Source organism: Lacerta agilis, chromosome Z (assembly GCF_009819535.1).
Source record: "Lacerta agilis isolate rLacAgi1 chromosome Z, rLacAgi1.pri, whole genome shotgun sequence".
In the NCBI taxonomy this organism is placed as follows: Eukaryota; Metazoa; Chordata; class Lepidosauria; order Squamata; family Lacertidae; genus Lacerta; species Lacerta agilis.
In genome coordinates, this window is record NC_046331.1 from 9,915,802 (window position 1) to 9,932,688 (window position 16,887).

At 46.5% G+C, this 16,887-nt stretch overlaps 1 protein-coding gene across 2 annotated transcripts in view; it reads right to left on the reverse strand.

Moving 5' to 3' along the window:
• The window catches only part of LMX1B (LIM homeobox transcription factor 1 beta), a 147,973-nt gene that overhangs the window by 79,023 nt on the left and 52,063 nt on the right, over positions 1–16,887 (reverse strand). The gene's annotated exons all lie outside the window — the stretch shown is intronic.

Here is a 16,887-nt window from a genome sequence, read left to right on the forward strand (position 1 = left end):
GATTGGGTTACGCCAACAACAAGGAGAAGGAGAAGAAAAACTCAGGGGGAAAGGGGGCTTTGGTTACCAAATGTATATTATCCGTGACTAGTGGGCCCTTACGGAGATGTATCAAATTTACAGTGTTTTGTTGGTGGGGGGCTTTTGATCCCACCAGCAGGCAAAGAGACTGCTTAAGGTTATTCTTGTAAGGAGCAGGGATCAATTCGTTTGGAGTTTTGCTGGGAGAAGCCCAGTCTTTTCAGATGGCATGTTTGATCTATGGACATGTAAAGGCAGAGGGTGGCTTAGTTTTGGCTAACCTGTCTGGGTGGCATCAACTGTCCAAAGCCTCAGCCTTGCCCCCAAAGTTTCCTTCATGGTTACATATCTCAGCCAGGGGGGCTTCGGGATTCAGCCCACACAATCTCTTAGGCAAAAATGTGCAACCCAGAAGATGTAGTGATGGCCACCAACTTGAATGTTTTTAAAAGAGGGGTAGACAAATTCATTAAAGCTATGGATAACAGGCATGCCCTGTCATCCACAGCAGCAGTACATCCCTGAAAACCAGTGACTGGGAATCAAAAGTGGGGAGAGTGCTGTTGAGCTTAGGTCCTGCTTATGCATTTTCCACTGAGACATTTGTCTGGCCACAGAGAGAACAAGATGGTGGGCTACACAGGCCTTTGGCTTTCTCCAGCAGGACTCTTCTTATGCTAGGAGGCCCAAGCCACTGATACAGGGTGGCTTCGTGAGGAGCAGGAGGCAGAACCGCCGAACACCTTCTGAACATTGAGGTTTCCTTGAACGGGTAGCTACTTTTAAGAATCATTTTTGGTTATTTGTTGACTTGGCTTGTACAAATATAGTCAATATCTCTTTATAGAAGCCCATGTAGGGAGGTGACCTTGCAAAGCATCTCTCAAAACAGTACAAACAAAAAGGTTATTTTTAAAAAGATTGTTCAACTAGAACTTCTCAGCTGAACAGCCTTCATTTTTAGTCCTGGGATACATCCTTTTTTTTTTTTAATAAACAAGCCGTCTACTTCATCTCCCTGTTTAGTCCCTTTCTGTTACTCCCCGACCCCATGCCTGCCCCTCTCTCTCGGACATTTCTCTCTCTCTGGAAACAGGGTCAGTCAAGGCCTAGACAAGTAGGATAATGAAGCTTTAAGCAATTCTTCAAGGGGCTCTGTTTTATTACATTAGCGATTTTCTACCACATTACACAGTTTCATGCTACATTGTATTACGCTGCTTGTTAAGAGGGGGACAGAGGGGTTTTTAAAGCAGGGGTTAGAAAAAGAAGAAGCATGCTTTCACATTTGTGAAAAGGGTGTGTTAATAAAATAAACAGCTATGATCCCAAGGTCAGATTACCAGCCTGAGAAACACTGAACTACCTTCTTAGTTAAGGGCAGATTCCATCAGGGTATCCTCTGTTGACATGTTTGAAGGAGGGGTGGGTAGCCATATAGATTATAATCATCCCTTTTTCACGGTGGCTGTCCCTGATAGAGGAAGTGCCCCAATTTGGGCCTTTTGGGGATGCCTTGCTATTTTTTCCCCTTAGAGCTGTTAGCCTTCAAGGCTCAGTTAGGGAGGTATATGGCTTTTGCTCAGTTGAGATTTGCAAGCAAACCAAGCAAATCTGCAATGTGCAGATCAGAACACTGCCACCTTTCAGTTATCCCCCTTCTCTGATGTTTGTGCCACTGTTCTTGAGTGAAAAACATAGCAAAATGCATTTGAAAAAGCACATTTTAGGTTAAAACTTGTACACATTTAAGGTTATTTTTGAAACCGTGTTTTAAAAACTAATACTGGGTTTTTATGCAGCTAAGTTTTACTTAGAGTAGACCCATTAATGAGGCTTCAGTTGACCATGTCCATGAATCTGAATGGACTGTATCCAATGCTAGTCCTACCATCTAGTAAGATCAATGGGTCTACAACTGAGCTGAGTACAATGGGTCGACTCTGAGTATGATTAATGTTGGATACAACCCTATGCATTTTGGGGAGGTGGGTTTCTAAAATGTTTTTGTTTTCCCAATCCACAGGTGTGGAATTGGGTTGAAATGAACTGCTAGCACAGAGGAGAAATAGAATGATCCCCCCCACCCACCCATCCATCCCTGGTTTCAGCTGCTGGTTTCAGAGCCTGCTTAAAAGGTCACTAATATGTACTTTCTGGGCTAGGGAGTTCCAAAGATGTGTGGCCACCACTAAAATGCCCCATCTTTGCCCCCACCAGTTATCACACCGGTGTGGTAACCGCTGAGGCCACTGATAGCTGGCACACCAATGCTATGCATGAACCAGTCGAGACATACATTAAGCACCTTCAAACATGATGTGGGATATGTTTAAAGTTTTCATGAGTAAGAACATGGACAATGGTCCCCTACTGCTGAGTCTAGGGCCTAGCTGTCTGATGTACTGGGGCAATCTGTGCTCAGCCCACACAACACCCCCTTCAATGCTTTGTAGGGTATAGGGATGGGCACCATCACAGCCCTCCGATTAGCAGCTGGTAAGAACTGCCTTTGGACTGACTAAGCCTGGGATAAATACTTTGAACCTAGCAAATCCCCTATGAGGAAAGCTTGCGGTGTTTGGGACTTTTTAGTTTAGAGAAAAGGTGAGTAAAAGGTGACATCATAGAAGTTTATAAAATTATGCACGGCATGGAGAAAAAAAATTCTCCCTCACCCATAACACTAGAACTCATGGATATCTAATTAAGCTGAATGTTGGAGAATTCAGGACTTATTCATGTAGCACATAACTGAACTATGGAACTCCCTACCACAGGAGGCAGGGATGGCCACCAACTTGAATGGCTTTAAAAAAGGATTAGGCAATTTTATGGAGCATAAGGCTATCCAAGGCTACCAGCCACGATGTCTGTGCTCTTCCTCCACGGCCAGAGGCAGCAATGCTTCCAAATACCAGTCACTGGAAGCTACAGGAGAGGAAAGGGCTCTTGTGCTCAAATTCTGCTTGCAGCTTTCCCACAAGCATCTGCTGAACTAGATTTGCCACTGGCCTCGTCTGATGTTCTTAACCAATTCTGGGGGACCCAACATTGGGGAGCACAAACTCAATGACCTGATTTGGGTGCAGCAGCCCCACAGCTTCAGCCCTGTCCTCCCTTATTCTCCAAGGCTCCAAACAGATTGTTCAAATGTGGCCTTTTTACACACACACACACCCCAATGTCCCACCAGCTTTGTCCTCGGCACTGGTCCGCAAGGCTCACTTCATTCCAAGTTACACAAAAAGCAAACTGTGAGCTGCTGGCAGCAGCCACCACTATTGCGGTGTGTCTCACATCTGGTTTGAGTTTGAGAATGGAGATGCTTCCAACTGGAAGGAGGGGTGCTCTGTGTGCTGTGCTCTTTTGCAGAGTGTCTGCACTTGATATTCTTCTCACCAGACCTACCCACAACCCCAACAAAGGCCATTTGACCCATCCCATTATAGAAGTTCAAAGAAACATAGAACGTTATATGAAACTACAGTATCTCTTAAGAAGAAAATTGGGAGAGCCTGGCTGGCCCAAAGCAAAGAGTCTGTCTGTTCACAAAACTTGTTTTCCACCTTGGCTAACTGTGCATGTGTAGCTCAGGCTCATGGGACAAATCCAGCCCTCCAGGCATCTCTGTCTGGCCCTCAGAACCCTCCCCTGTTTCACACACCAAGTGTTTTTGCCTGCCTAGAAAGGTGTGCCTGTGTGTATTCAGAAGATAGCCTACTCTACAAAGGTGAGATTGACATTTCTTACTCTGTCCACTATTGCTTCCACCAATCATGGTCATGTGGCCCTTGGAAGGTTTCCCAGAAGGAAATGTGGCTCTCAGGCTTAAAAATGTTCGCTATCCCTGAACTAACCAGGTGCCTCCGGAAAGTCCATAAGCAGCACATAAGAGCAACATCTCACTTCCACTGTTGCTCTCCAGCAGCTGAACTGGGAGGCCCCATTCAGCTGTCATCCCTAATAGCCAATGGTAGACTTACCCTCCCTGAATTTATTTAACCCCTTTTAAAAAGCAATCTGAGCTACTGTCTACATTTTGTGGTTATCAGATTAATTCATCTCCCCCCACCCCCACCCGCTCAAAGACTCCCTGAAATTCAGCTTAGCAAGACTTAATTCATTGCTACATTGCTGAGTTCCAATGGTCAGAGTGTCAGACCAGGGTCTTGGGAGACCAAGATTCAAATCTCCAGTTGGTCATGAAGCTCACTGTGTGACCTTGGGTCAGTCACTGCCTCTTAGCCTAACCTAATTTGCAGGTTTCTCGTGGGGATTAAATGTGAAGAGGGAGAACCCATGCATTATAACTCCTTGGAGAAAAAGGTGGGATAGAAATGCAATAAATAATAGTCCTGTGTGCAAATCTTGCCTTCCTCATGAACTCACTAACTGACCTCAGGGAAGTCATTCAACCTCAGACCCCACCGGTGTGATATGGCAATAGTAATAATACAAATGCATGCTTATCTTCACTGGGCTGTGTAAGGATGACAAAATAATCCCTGTGATGCACTTTGTATTAATGTTATCTCAAAAGACCCAGAAACCATAAATGGGCTCCATGATCATACAGACCAACCAAAGCTCATAGACTGCTTTTGGGATCTCAGAAACATTGACTTGGAACCTCTTTTCCCCACAACTGAGTACAGAAATAGATTGTCATCCTTCATGGCCAAACATTTTCCAAGGGTCTTGGAGCTGACATGGACAGCCCGATCCAACAAGCAATTTCAGACATGAAAGCTACCCATAAGCATTGGATGAGAAATTTAGTTCAATTTGCACTTTAGCACAAACCTACCTAATTCATACTTTCTAAAATATAAATAAGTATATGAGCTGAAATGCGGGCATTGCACTGCTTCAATTTTTACTGTGCAACCCAATATATGTACAAAAATGTGTATATTAGGGACAAATGTGGCTAAAAATGTACATATTGGGGAAATAACATTCAGAAGGCTCCACATTCATTGAAATCATTTGTGAAAAGCATGCACGTTAGCAAACTACAGCTCCCAGGATTCTTTGGGGGAAGTCATTGCTGTTTAAAGTGGTGTAAGAGTGCTTTAAATGTACATGGCGAATGTGCCCTAAGTTAGGGGTGTCCATGGTATAATCATAGCTGTAGAATTGGAAGGGACCCCAAGGGTCATCTAGTCCAACCCCCTGCAATGCAGGAATCACAGCTAAAGAAGCCCTGACAGATGGCCACCCAACCTCTCCTTAAATACCTCTAAGGAAGGAGAGTCCACCACCTTTCCAGGGAGCCTCTTCCACTGCTGAAACAGCTCTTACTTCCAGACAATTTTCCTGATGTTTAGGCAGAATTGTCTTTCTTGTAACTTTAAGCCATTGGTTTGGGTACTACCCTCAGGAGCAGGAGAAGAAAAGCTTGTTCCATCTTCTACGTGACAGCCTGTCAGATATTTGAAGATGGCTATCATATCTCCTCTCAGCTTTTTTTTTTTAAATTTTTACTGCTGCATCACACCCAATTTGAATGGGTTTACTCTGAGTACAATTAACTTTGGACCCACAAATGCCTCTCTGTTCAAACCTCGTCTCTGTAAACGAACTCCTTATAAAGAGGCAGCAGCCCAAAATATTCGCTATCGCATGTTTTGGGATCTCAAGAAAAACAGCACGCAAATGTAGTTTGTCTATATGGAGTGGGGAGCGTTTGCTAATTTGGTTTCATGCAGAAGGCTCTTCTACCCAACTTTGAGCCTGAAGGCCTGGCATTTTCTCTTTGGGTATGCAGCTATGTTATTAATTCCTGGCTGTTTTAGAACAAATGACATATTTTGGTATGTGACTGAATGGAGCTGGACGCAGAGATCTGAACACATTCTCTCTCCTTCTCTCCCCCGCCCCCCTTCATCTCCCTCTCTCTGGCAAACCTCTCCTCTGTATTTATAATTAGAATCCAGAAATCATAGTCAGTCAGCTCATGCTGAGAAGAGGGGGGGGGGGAATAAATAAAGCCAAAATATTTTGTTTTTAAAAGATAGATAGATGGAGAGAGAACAGGAGAGAGCTTGGAAGAAGGACAGCTCACATTTGCTAAAGAATGGGAATTATGCATTCATGAATATTATACTTTGTCACTGGGATCCTTCTTCTTGGCCATCAAATTAAATCACATAGATCAAACTAGATACAATATTCATTCTCTCTCTCTCTCTCTCTCTCTCTCTCTCTCTCTCTCTCTCTCCCCACCCCCAATGCCATCTCTCCATGTACAAGGCAAACTGAGCAAAGGGGTTATAAAAAAGGGCAGGATAACAGAGGCTTGGCAATGGGTCAGCAACTAGCGATTGCTGGGCCAAATCCGCCTGCGTATGTACCAGCTGGTCCCTTGCACATGCCAGCCTTGAAGCAAGAGGGGTGTGTGAAGGAGCAGTGGCTGAGACCAAAGAGGTCTGCCAGCAGGATAATTTCTCTATGGGGTAGAGGGTTAATCCTGATGGTGCTGCCAGGGGTGCCAGTTTGAGATTAGGGAGATGGGGGACAATGCAAAAAAACAACAACCCAGTTTAAAACAACTTAAGCCTCAGCAAGGTAAACAAGAGGCATCATTGGTGTTCAAAGACCTATTCCAGCCAGACAAAAACACCAGACAAGTTGGCCAAGGGGTGTGGGTGTGGCCCAAGGGGAGTTCCCAGGGTCAGAGGTCGGGGGGGCACATCACCTGAGCTTTCCCCATCCTTGGTCCACAGGAATTTTCACCTAAAGCAAGATGCCCACCCCAAACCAGAGGGCCGCTTCTGGGGAAGCATCGATGGAATACATCAAGCTGAATTTTCTCAGAGGGGAAATGATCCCTGCAGGCCTCTGAATTATACACACTCAGAACAAAGGCTTGTGAACAAGGAAACAAGAACCACACCACCATGCTTGGGCCACGTTTGGTGGGAACCACCCTCAAGAACAATACCCAGGAAAATAGGTCCAACTTCCTTAGACCCACAGCATCCCCCCAATTAAAAAACTACAACAGAGATGGCTCTCTGAGAGGGCTGAGCAGCCCTTTTGAAAGTGCTTAGTCATGTCCAACAGGCATAGCCCTGTCTGAGGTGCCAGGAATTTGTGTTTTCCTTCCCTAAGTGGAACATCAGATTACACAGGTCTTATTTCACCACTAACCGCAGCCGTCCACTTAACATCTTGACAGATATTCCTGGAGAAAGGTTGTGGGCCCAAGTGGCGTTGCTGAGTGAGGAGCAGCACTCATCCATCATCCACTTACAAATCACCAGGAGGTTCAGGCATTTGGTGTCATTCAGCCAAACTTCCCCCTTCCAAAACTTGGTTGCTTCTCTAACTCCAGCAGCAATGGGCCTTGCACAATGGACCATTTCCCCAGGCCTCTGAGTCTGGCAAATCAAGACCTTGGCCATCCTTGCTTGGATATGGTTAGTTGGGAATGCGAGATTTTTATTTTAAAGATCAAGAGGTAGTAAGCCATGGCCTTTGCAAGGTTACCAGAGAAGGGGATGCTGAGGGCAAAGACCACGTAAGGTGCGTACGGGGCTGAATGAGCTGGTCTCACTCGTATCCCAGCCAACACAATTGACATCCTGAAATCCATTCAGTTGATGCAAGGAGGCTTCTAAGAGCAATTAGGAATCCCATTGACAATAGAAAGTTCCTGATCAAAGGGAGGCATCTAAGTGCAATCAGCAGAATGTATAGAATACCCCATCAGAACTTTCTGCACCATACAGGAAGATTGTGGTGCTGAAGGTGGGAGCAGAAACATTTGGGGAAGTCAATGCATGCACCTTGTACTCCCTACACCATTGGTGGGGAACCTCAGGTTCAGAGACTAAATGTGGCCCTCCAAGCTACCCTGTCTGGCCCTTGGAACTCTTCCCAGACCACAAGCCCTTTGGTCCTGCCTCACACCCTGGTTTGTTTTTGTTTTTTTGGCCTGGAATGTGTCCTTGAACTCTGATGATGCCTCTTTCTTACCTGGATGGAGGATACAGAGGGATGTGTACACCTGGCTCACCCACCACTGACTTGTGGCCCTCAGGAAGTTGCCCAGTAGGGAATGTGACTCTCAAGCTGAAAAGGGTTCCAGATAGATGATAGATAGATTAGATGACAGATAGATATAGATAGATGATAGACGATAGATAGATAGATAGATATGATATAGATAGATAGATAGATAGATAGATAGATAGATATAGATGAGAGAGAGATGAGAGATTCACCAGTGCATATGTGATCCAGTGTGAGAGTAAATGTGGTGTAGTGGTTAGTGTCAGACTAGGACCTGGTAGAGACCAGGGTTCAAATCTCCAGTTGGCCATAAATTCACTGGGTAACCTTGGGCCACTCCCTGCCTCTCAGCCTAACCTGTCTCCCACGGTTGCTGTGGGGATTAAATGAGAAGGAGGGAAACCCATGTACTTGAATTCCTTGGAGAAAAGATGGGATACAAATGCTATCAATCAATCAATCAATACAGAGAGCCTTTGGCGCTATAATTCCCTACAAAGCCTCCTTCACAGCAGCCTTCTTTGCAAAGCTCCTACAAGCAGCTCCTTTGAAATGGTTTCATTTATGTTTCTGCTCAGTTTTTCTGCTTTGATGGATGAAATGAGGTGGGATGTGTATGTGTGTGTTTGGCAGGGGAAGGGAGAGAGTCGCTCGACTCTCTGGAAAGCGCATGAACTTGCAAAACCACAAAGACCGCCCAGTTCTGGCACTTGGCGAGATTTATAATGCTCGCTTCGCCCGGCCTCCGCACTTCTGTTGAAAGACAGAAAAGAAACATTCTCCCAGCATCAGAGGAAAGGGGGAAACCGCGAGCCTGATGGTAGCATGTCACTGAAAAAAGTTTTGACTTTGACAGGCCTTGCAGAAGGGAATTGAGTTTTCCCCTTCCGAGCATTTTCTCCTTTTTCTTCCCCCACCGTGAAAAAACACCACATTGTCAGGAAGGAGACGTGGGCGGAAATCTGAGACTACCTTTTTCGACATGAAATTGCCATTTATCCTAAAGGGAGAAGCAGCGGATGTAAGGCAATCTCTGCCTTTTTCGGACCCACCGCTGACATGAAGCGTGTGCAGGCTCGCTACGCTGACAGAACACTGTCAACCGTGAAGCCCCCTCGGCTTGTTTTTAGGAACTGTTTGAGAAACGAGCAATCTTCAAAAACTCCATCAGTATTCAATGGATTGCACTTTGATATAACTGTTGATGGGAACGTACAAGGGCTCACCCATCTTTACGGTTCCTGAAACCGGACCTGGATCTGGACTGTAATCTGGCCACACTATCCCTGACATCTCTGAGTAGCGTTAGGAGGGATTCCTGCCTGAAACCCCAGTGAGATACTGCTAGACATGGACGAAGCTTAGCTAGATGGACCAGTGATTTGACTCAACTTCCTAAGTCCATAGTCGTAGGCAGTAATGCTTCCAAATACCAGTAGCTGGTAGCCACTGGAGGGGAGAGTGCTGCTCTTGGGCTCAGATCCTGCTTGCCAGTTTCTTACAAAAATATGGTTGACCACCTGTGGGAACAGGATGCTGGAACAGATGCACAATTGGCCTGATCCAGTAGGCTCTCTTTAGGTTCTTCTCACATGGATGAATCTGGCATGTTTTCAGTGGTTGTCGCAGGGGATCTATTGACAATTCCACACCCTTGTCACTCCCATTCATAAATAGATCATGCTCCTGTTATTGCCCATTGCTTTCTCACATTAGTAAATGGGATATGTCAGGGTGGAGAACCTTATGGCCCATAGGGCTGTTTTGTCAATGCACATGCACTGCCCTGCACCTTGACATCGTATATGATGTGCACGGCACTTTAGAAGCCCGTGACTAGTTTTTGCGCCACATGGGCAAAAGCAGGTCACCTGACATCATTGTGACATCAGGTAACTGACAGAGAGGAGGATCACTATTCATTCATTCCTTTTGCATGATTGAACCTAAGTTACCCTTCATGATCTGCTGGAGCTCCATTCGCAGGGTCTGGGTGGGGTGGCCCATGAAGTGGGGCAGGGCAGATCAAGCCTTGATCTAGTTGCCCCCATATGGTTTATTTGAATGACTTGCTCATACAGGGGAAAGTACAATTGACTTCCTTCACTCCCTGTCTTGTATTCTTCAGAAGGGACGCTGGTGGCGTTGTGGTCTAAACCACTGAGCCTCTTGGGCTTGCCAATCAGCAGGTTGGTGGTTCAAATTCCCACGACGGAGTGAGCTCCCATAGCTCTATCCCAGTTCCTGCCAACCTAGTAGTTCGAAAGCATGCCTGTGCAAGTAGATAAATAGGTACTACTCCAGCAGGATGGTAAATGGCATTTCCATGCACTCTGATTTCCGTCATGGTGTTCCATTGTGCCAGAAGCGGTTTAGTTATGCTGGCCACATGACCTGGAAAGCTGTCTGTGGACAAACGCCGGTTCCCTTGGCCTGAAAGCAAGATGAGCATTGCAACCCCATAGCCGCCTTTGACTGGACGTAACTGCCCAGGGGTCCTTTACCTTTTTATTATTCAGAATTATGCATAAGTGTGTGCAGGGCACAAAACATTGCATATGCATCTCTGTGTACACATATTTATGCACATTCATGCACATCCACACATCTTGAAACTGATTTTGGAATACCAGTCTTGAATAAATCTAGAATCTGTCTGGTTTATTAATCAGGGAAAAAGTAAACCTCTTCAGTCTGTCTTATGTAGTTAATTAAATAATTCATTTTCCAAGGGCTGAAGAATGATTAACTCATGACTTCCTGCAACATTCAAAAGGGCTGTGGGTTTTTCATTTATGACATTTTTATCCCACACTTTTCTCCAAATACCTCAAGTAAGCCTCCATGGTGTGTCCTAGTTTATCCCTGCTAATCCCCTGTGTGTGGGCTCAACTACAAGACAGCAAGGGGCCCAAGGTGATCCAGTGAATCATGTCCTCATCCTACACTCTAACACAGAGATGGGCAACCTCAGGCCCAGAGAGCAAATATGCTCCCCTCTTGGGCACTATCTGCCATTTAGAACTCTCCCCATGTCACACACACACACACACACACACACACACACACCACTGGCCTTACTTCTTGCCCAAAGAGTTTTTGCCTGGCTGGAGTGTAAACCTGAACTCTGGTTGTGACTTTTGCTTGTCCAGATGGAAGACATAGAGAGGGGTGTAGTAATACATGCAGTGTTCTTGTCAACACCGACCAGCTGTACCTCTTTAACATTTTAGGTAGGGGTATCTCCCAGACCATCCTGGATATACCAGGAATTGAACCTGGGACCTGCTGCAGGACAACACATGCCCTTCCCCGAGTTATGACCCTTTTCTATTAGACCTTTCCAGCCTTACCTGGAGATGCCAATTGGGGATCAAAGGAACCACAGCTCAGTGTAAGAAACTTCCCTGTGTTCCCACTTCCCAATATTGTTATTTCTATAACTCAGTGGTAGAGCATGTGCTCTGCATGCAAAAGGCCCCAGGTTCAATTCCCGACATACCCAGGTAGGGCTGGGAATGAATCCTGCCTGAAGCCATGGAAAGCCCCTGCCAGTCAGGGTTGACAATACTGAGCTAGATAAGTCAGTAGTTACATTACAAGGCAGGTAGCTATTGAACCTGAGACCTTCTGCATGCAAAGCAAGTATTCTACCATTGAACCCTTCTGTAGGTAGAATGTGTGGGTTTTTCTGCCAAAAAAACCCAACCCCAAACCTAAAACAGCAAAAGTATGCTTTGCATAGTAAAGCAAGCCCATTTTCTGTTTAGTTCAAAATCTTCACCCATTTGTTCTTGTTCTTCTTGTTGTTCTTTTTAAAAGAAAATAATTTTAAGATTTTCCTATATATTGCATCTTTTAGAAATCCATGCAGCTCCATGATCAGCACTAATGTCATTAGGGGGAGGAGAAATTATCAAGAGAAATCAAATTTTCCAATGGCGTCCTGACGCCATTAAAATGCCAAACAATAAACTACCAGCCTGCAAATTAGATCAGTGGGAAAATATCAAACCCGTGGCGGGGGTCTCCAAAATCCATAATTGCATTTAACGCCTGGGCCTCCCAGGGGGGCCTCCACTAAAGATCATCACCGCGTCCTAGATGAGAAGCTATTGACGGAACAATAAAAATCGACAAGCTAACCAAATAAACACACGGGTAGGGCTTCATTAAATATTCATCCTGTGAAATACAAAAAAGGAGGGGGTGATGCAGCGGTTGTCGCTTCCATCAATGCCTCCCCATTTGAAACACTCCAAACACACCCCACACACCCACACTGCTGTGGCATTTGGGGCTTCGTCAGTGACAGCAATAACAACACTTTGCCCCAGAGGCCCATTGGTGGAGCAGAGGGGCTGAGGCAAGAAAGATGGGGAGATGGGCTGTGTGGCAGGCAAGCAGTACCCCCCAACCCAAATAATCCATGTTGTGAGCGGCAAACAAATGATTAACATTTTGGTAGCCATGGCCCTGGGAAGATCTGACACTCCAAAGTCTTTAATTAAGCAATTAAAGCCCAATTTCCAACAAAGTCAACTTCTTTTATCTTGCTCTCTGACACGCAAACATACTGTGAACACAGCTGCAACATCAGCAGCCCACCAGGAGCACAGTTAACCCATCAAGACTGCTTGTTTGACAAAGCAGGGTTGGAAAAGGGAAAGGGGAGTTGTATCCAGCAAGAGAACAAATGCACAGCATTTTTTTTAATGTTTACTTTAAAAACGAATTTTACTCTCAGAAATAGAAGGGCAGATTGGATCCTAATTGCCATAATGCTGCATCCATTATGATCTAAGTGAAGTGGAGAGAGTTTGCACTTGTTATGTGATACCAGGTCATGAAGCTCATGGATAAAACAGCCACTGCTAATCAGAAAGCCCAGACATAGCCCGCAAAGAAGTATGGTTAGAAGCCTCTCATTTACTGTAGCAGCTATCACTTCTGAGATCTGCTACAGTCACTCATGGAAAGCTCCCCTTCAGCCCTCTCTTGGATCACTTAAGTCAACCTCCCACAGTGCCTATGGTAGAGATGGGAAAGCTGTAACCTTCCAGATGATTCAGCCCCTTGGGCATTTTTTTTTCCTGCCCCTGCTCCTGGTGTCCCAAATCCCTGCTGATTTTAGCAGCGGTGGCAAAATGCAAAAGAATAAAGAAGGGGTGGAGGTTTAACTTGCTCTCTGCTTATCAGAGGCATCAGACTCCCTATCCTCAGCTGATCTGCACAAATCAGCTGAGCAGGGGGATTGTGTGCTGTGTGTCTCATGTTAATTATCCCAGTACCATACCCCCCTGATTCTGATAGGACCAAATTTTGCGAGTTGGGTCTAACCACAGATTGACCTTCTTAACATCCACACCAAAGAGAGAGCAGGATGGTTACCCACAGCAGAAAAGCGCTTGAAATGGCTCAGGGAAGTAAGCCAGGCTCCATAAGGCTTGGCTTGTTGAGAGATGAAAGGCTCTGTTCAAACTCCAGATCCCAGGACATAATGAGATCCTTATGCAGGGGTGCAGACCTTCATACATACTAGGAAGGGGAGGCTTCCGTGGTGGCTTTGCTATGCAAAGCCCCAACAATCAGGGCTTGCAAAGCTCAGAGCTTGGCACTATGCAACCTCGGATGACCAGCGGGTTGTTGGGGTTTATATACTGCCACAAGCTGAGCTTTGCAAGACTAGGCAACCAGGTGATTGACAGTATGGCAAACTGATATGCATGGGGCTTTGTAGATGGTATCCATCATCTGATCAAGAGTGACTGCAAGCCTCTTTTGGCATAGCTGTGCCTTTACCTCTACCGCACCTGACATCACATATCCAGCCAGTATCTCACACACACACCCTGTGGGCCAAGTTTTCTAGGTGGGACAACTCAGCCATCAGTCACCCAAAGCGACAATGATGCCAGGCTGACGTGGGCGAGCGGCTGATTGTTGCAAAATGGAGAGGGCCACAATGACTAGACAGTGCAGAAATGGACACCTGCATGCAACCGGATGCAATTGCCACAGAGAGGGACAGCAGATCCAACTCCCACCCCTGCCATTGCCAGCCCCCTGGGGCTTTGCCCACATCACTGCAACAGTGCTGTTGCCCTCACCACTCTGCCTTTGCTGGTGATACCAGCAGGTGAGGGTACAGTTGTAAGGGTGAGGCGGTGGCAGCATGGTCACAATAGTAGGAGTGGAGAGGGAATCTGGATCTGGGGGGGGCAGCCTTAGGGGCGCAGGGGCAGCATCAGGATGTTTTGTCTGCAGCAGCAAAATGTCACAAGCTGCTCCTGGAGACAAACCAGACTCTAGTAGCATCAAGTCCTACCTCATAAAAACAGACAGGTCCATTCAAGGGTTGAATTGGATGTCAGGCAAATGGGCGCTTGCTCCAAGATTGGAAAACGGCTGTAGCACAGTGGTAGAGCATCTGCTTTCCATGCAGACGGTCCTAGGTTCAATCCCAGGTGGCATCACTACACAGGGCTGGGAATTTTCCCTGATGAAACCTTCAAGAGCCACTGCCAGTCAGTGTAGGCAATACTGAACTAGATAGTTCAATGGTCTAATTAGGCATAAAGCAGTAGCATCCTGTGCAGCTGTGTAGCCTCTTCCTGCCCTAACACTAAGCTTTGCATGCAGAAGGTCCCTGGTACAGATGCGTTCAGGGTTGAGCTAAGCAATCTGGGACTTGGTTCAAAAGTGGGGAAGAGATGCAGCTGAGTGGTAGTGGTTTCTCTGCAGAAGGTCCCAGCTCCAGTCCCAACTGGCATCTCTAGCTAGGCCTGGGAGAGTCCCTGACATGACAGCCTGCAGAACTGCTACCAGTCATAGTCAGCTAGATGGACCAATGCCCTACATTTCTGTGAACTTTGATTGGGGGGGGGGTGGAAATACACAAGCAACCCATCCCAAATTTTGGAGCTCATTGTTTTATGGACTGTCCCCATTTCTTCTCCAAGAAGCTATCAGCAGTGGTACAGAGCAGGTAACAATCACCCATTATCTCTTTTCCCTTCATCCCAGCCTCTCTGTTCTGTGTGTGCATGTGTGTTTCAAGGAGACCCTGGAACTAGAAAGCAAAGGGGAAATGGCAGGATGGATAACAGGGAAACACCTTCCAGAGCCTTGTGCCTCTGACTACATATATACCATACATTTAAAGCACATTTTTCTTTATCCCCAAGGACTCTGGGGGCTGTAGTTTACCTCCCCATGGACCTATGGTTCCCAGTACCCTGAACAAACTACAATTCCTAGGATTCTTTTTGAAGGGTGAATGTGTTTTGTGTGTTTGGTATGAATGCAGCCTAGGGTCTGAAGCAACCTATCTCCCCTCTTTCCCTTCTCTTTGTGGTTTGTGTGTGTGAAACACACTCTCACCCCCCACACAGAGGGGGAGAAAGAGCGAAGTTTATGTAAATGACCAATGACAGCGTTATTGTGTGAGGAATATCAATGGAGTAATTACAGTTACATCGCTCCGTTGCTGCTGCCGCCGCCGCTGATCCGCCACTGAGCTGGTGTTAATTTTTCACACTGAGTCCCCGGGGAAAGATCCGAGCCCGCTCCTAAGAGCAGAGCTAATAATCGGAGCCTCAGAGCCACCGCCGCTGAAATCTGCCCCAAGGTCTTTCTGAGCAGACTGCTAAACGCTGCCTGTCTCCCCGGAGAGTGGAGGGAGAGAAATAAAATGATTAAAAAGTGCCAGATTGCCTTGGCAATCACTTGCCTTGACTGTCAGCCAAAAGACAAGATAAATCTCAGTGACTCTGTTCTACCCGCCCGCCCGCCCACCCCCTCCTAGACCACTGTCTCCCTCTTCCGCATTCATGAGCTGGTGGGATAAAACACAAAGCCTCATCCTGGGCACATGGATGCTTCACCGCAGCATCTGAGACTAGTGTGGAAGTTGTTTTCGTAGGCCCCAGAACCCTGCTGGCTACTGGGGCAGTCCACAGTGGAACAGCCAAACATTGTTGTCACGTATTCACAGTAGGGGTAAGCACGCAATCTGTTTCATAAGCCATATTGTGGGCTTTTACAAAAATAAGGATTTAAAAGCAGGGAGAAAATCAGTCATCAGAGTGGCTGCATGCCTTTCAAGGTAGGAAACTGCCTATATTGAGTCAGGCTCTTGCTCCATCTAACTCTGCATTGCCTGCACTGACTGGCAGCGACTCTCTGGGGTTTCGGCCAAAGTGATTGAACCTGGGACCTTCTGCATGCAAAGCACATACCTGTGCACAGCCCCAATTTGACCAGGAAACCCCGGAATTACAGAAGCCATCACGGCTTCCAATTGGATGTCCTGTTTTCGGTGCCAAGCTCCCACGCGAGTCAGCTGGCTACTGCAAGAGATCAGTACCAAAATACATGCATATTCCATGCAAAGGAAGGCACCCAAGTCAGAGACCATGGAATTGGAGGAGAGGGAGCTACTGGTGGTACAGGTCAGCCCCCCACCCCCACCCCCCGCAATCAGAGTTCAAGGAAGTGAGACGAGTGGAGGTAAGGAACTTGGCCTCATTCTTCTGGTAAAGAGCCCAAAAGCATCAGCAAAACAAAACGAACCAGCCTGGCCAGTTTATTCCCTAGCCAGTTGGCAACCTGTCTTGGCATTCCCCTTCCACTCTCGTTATCCATTTTCCCCCTAACACTGCCAAGCTCCTTTTCTCTCAGAGATGGGAAACCTGTGGCCCTCCAGGTGTTTGGGGTCTACAACTCCTATCAGACCCAGCCAATGTGGCCAACATTTAGGGGAATGTGGGAGTCACCTTCCATGAACATCTGGGGGACCCACAGTTGAAGAACTTTATGCTCAGGCAGACATCACCAACCTGG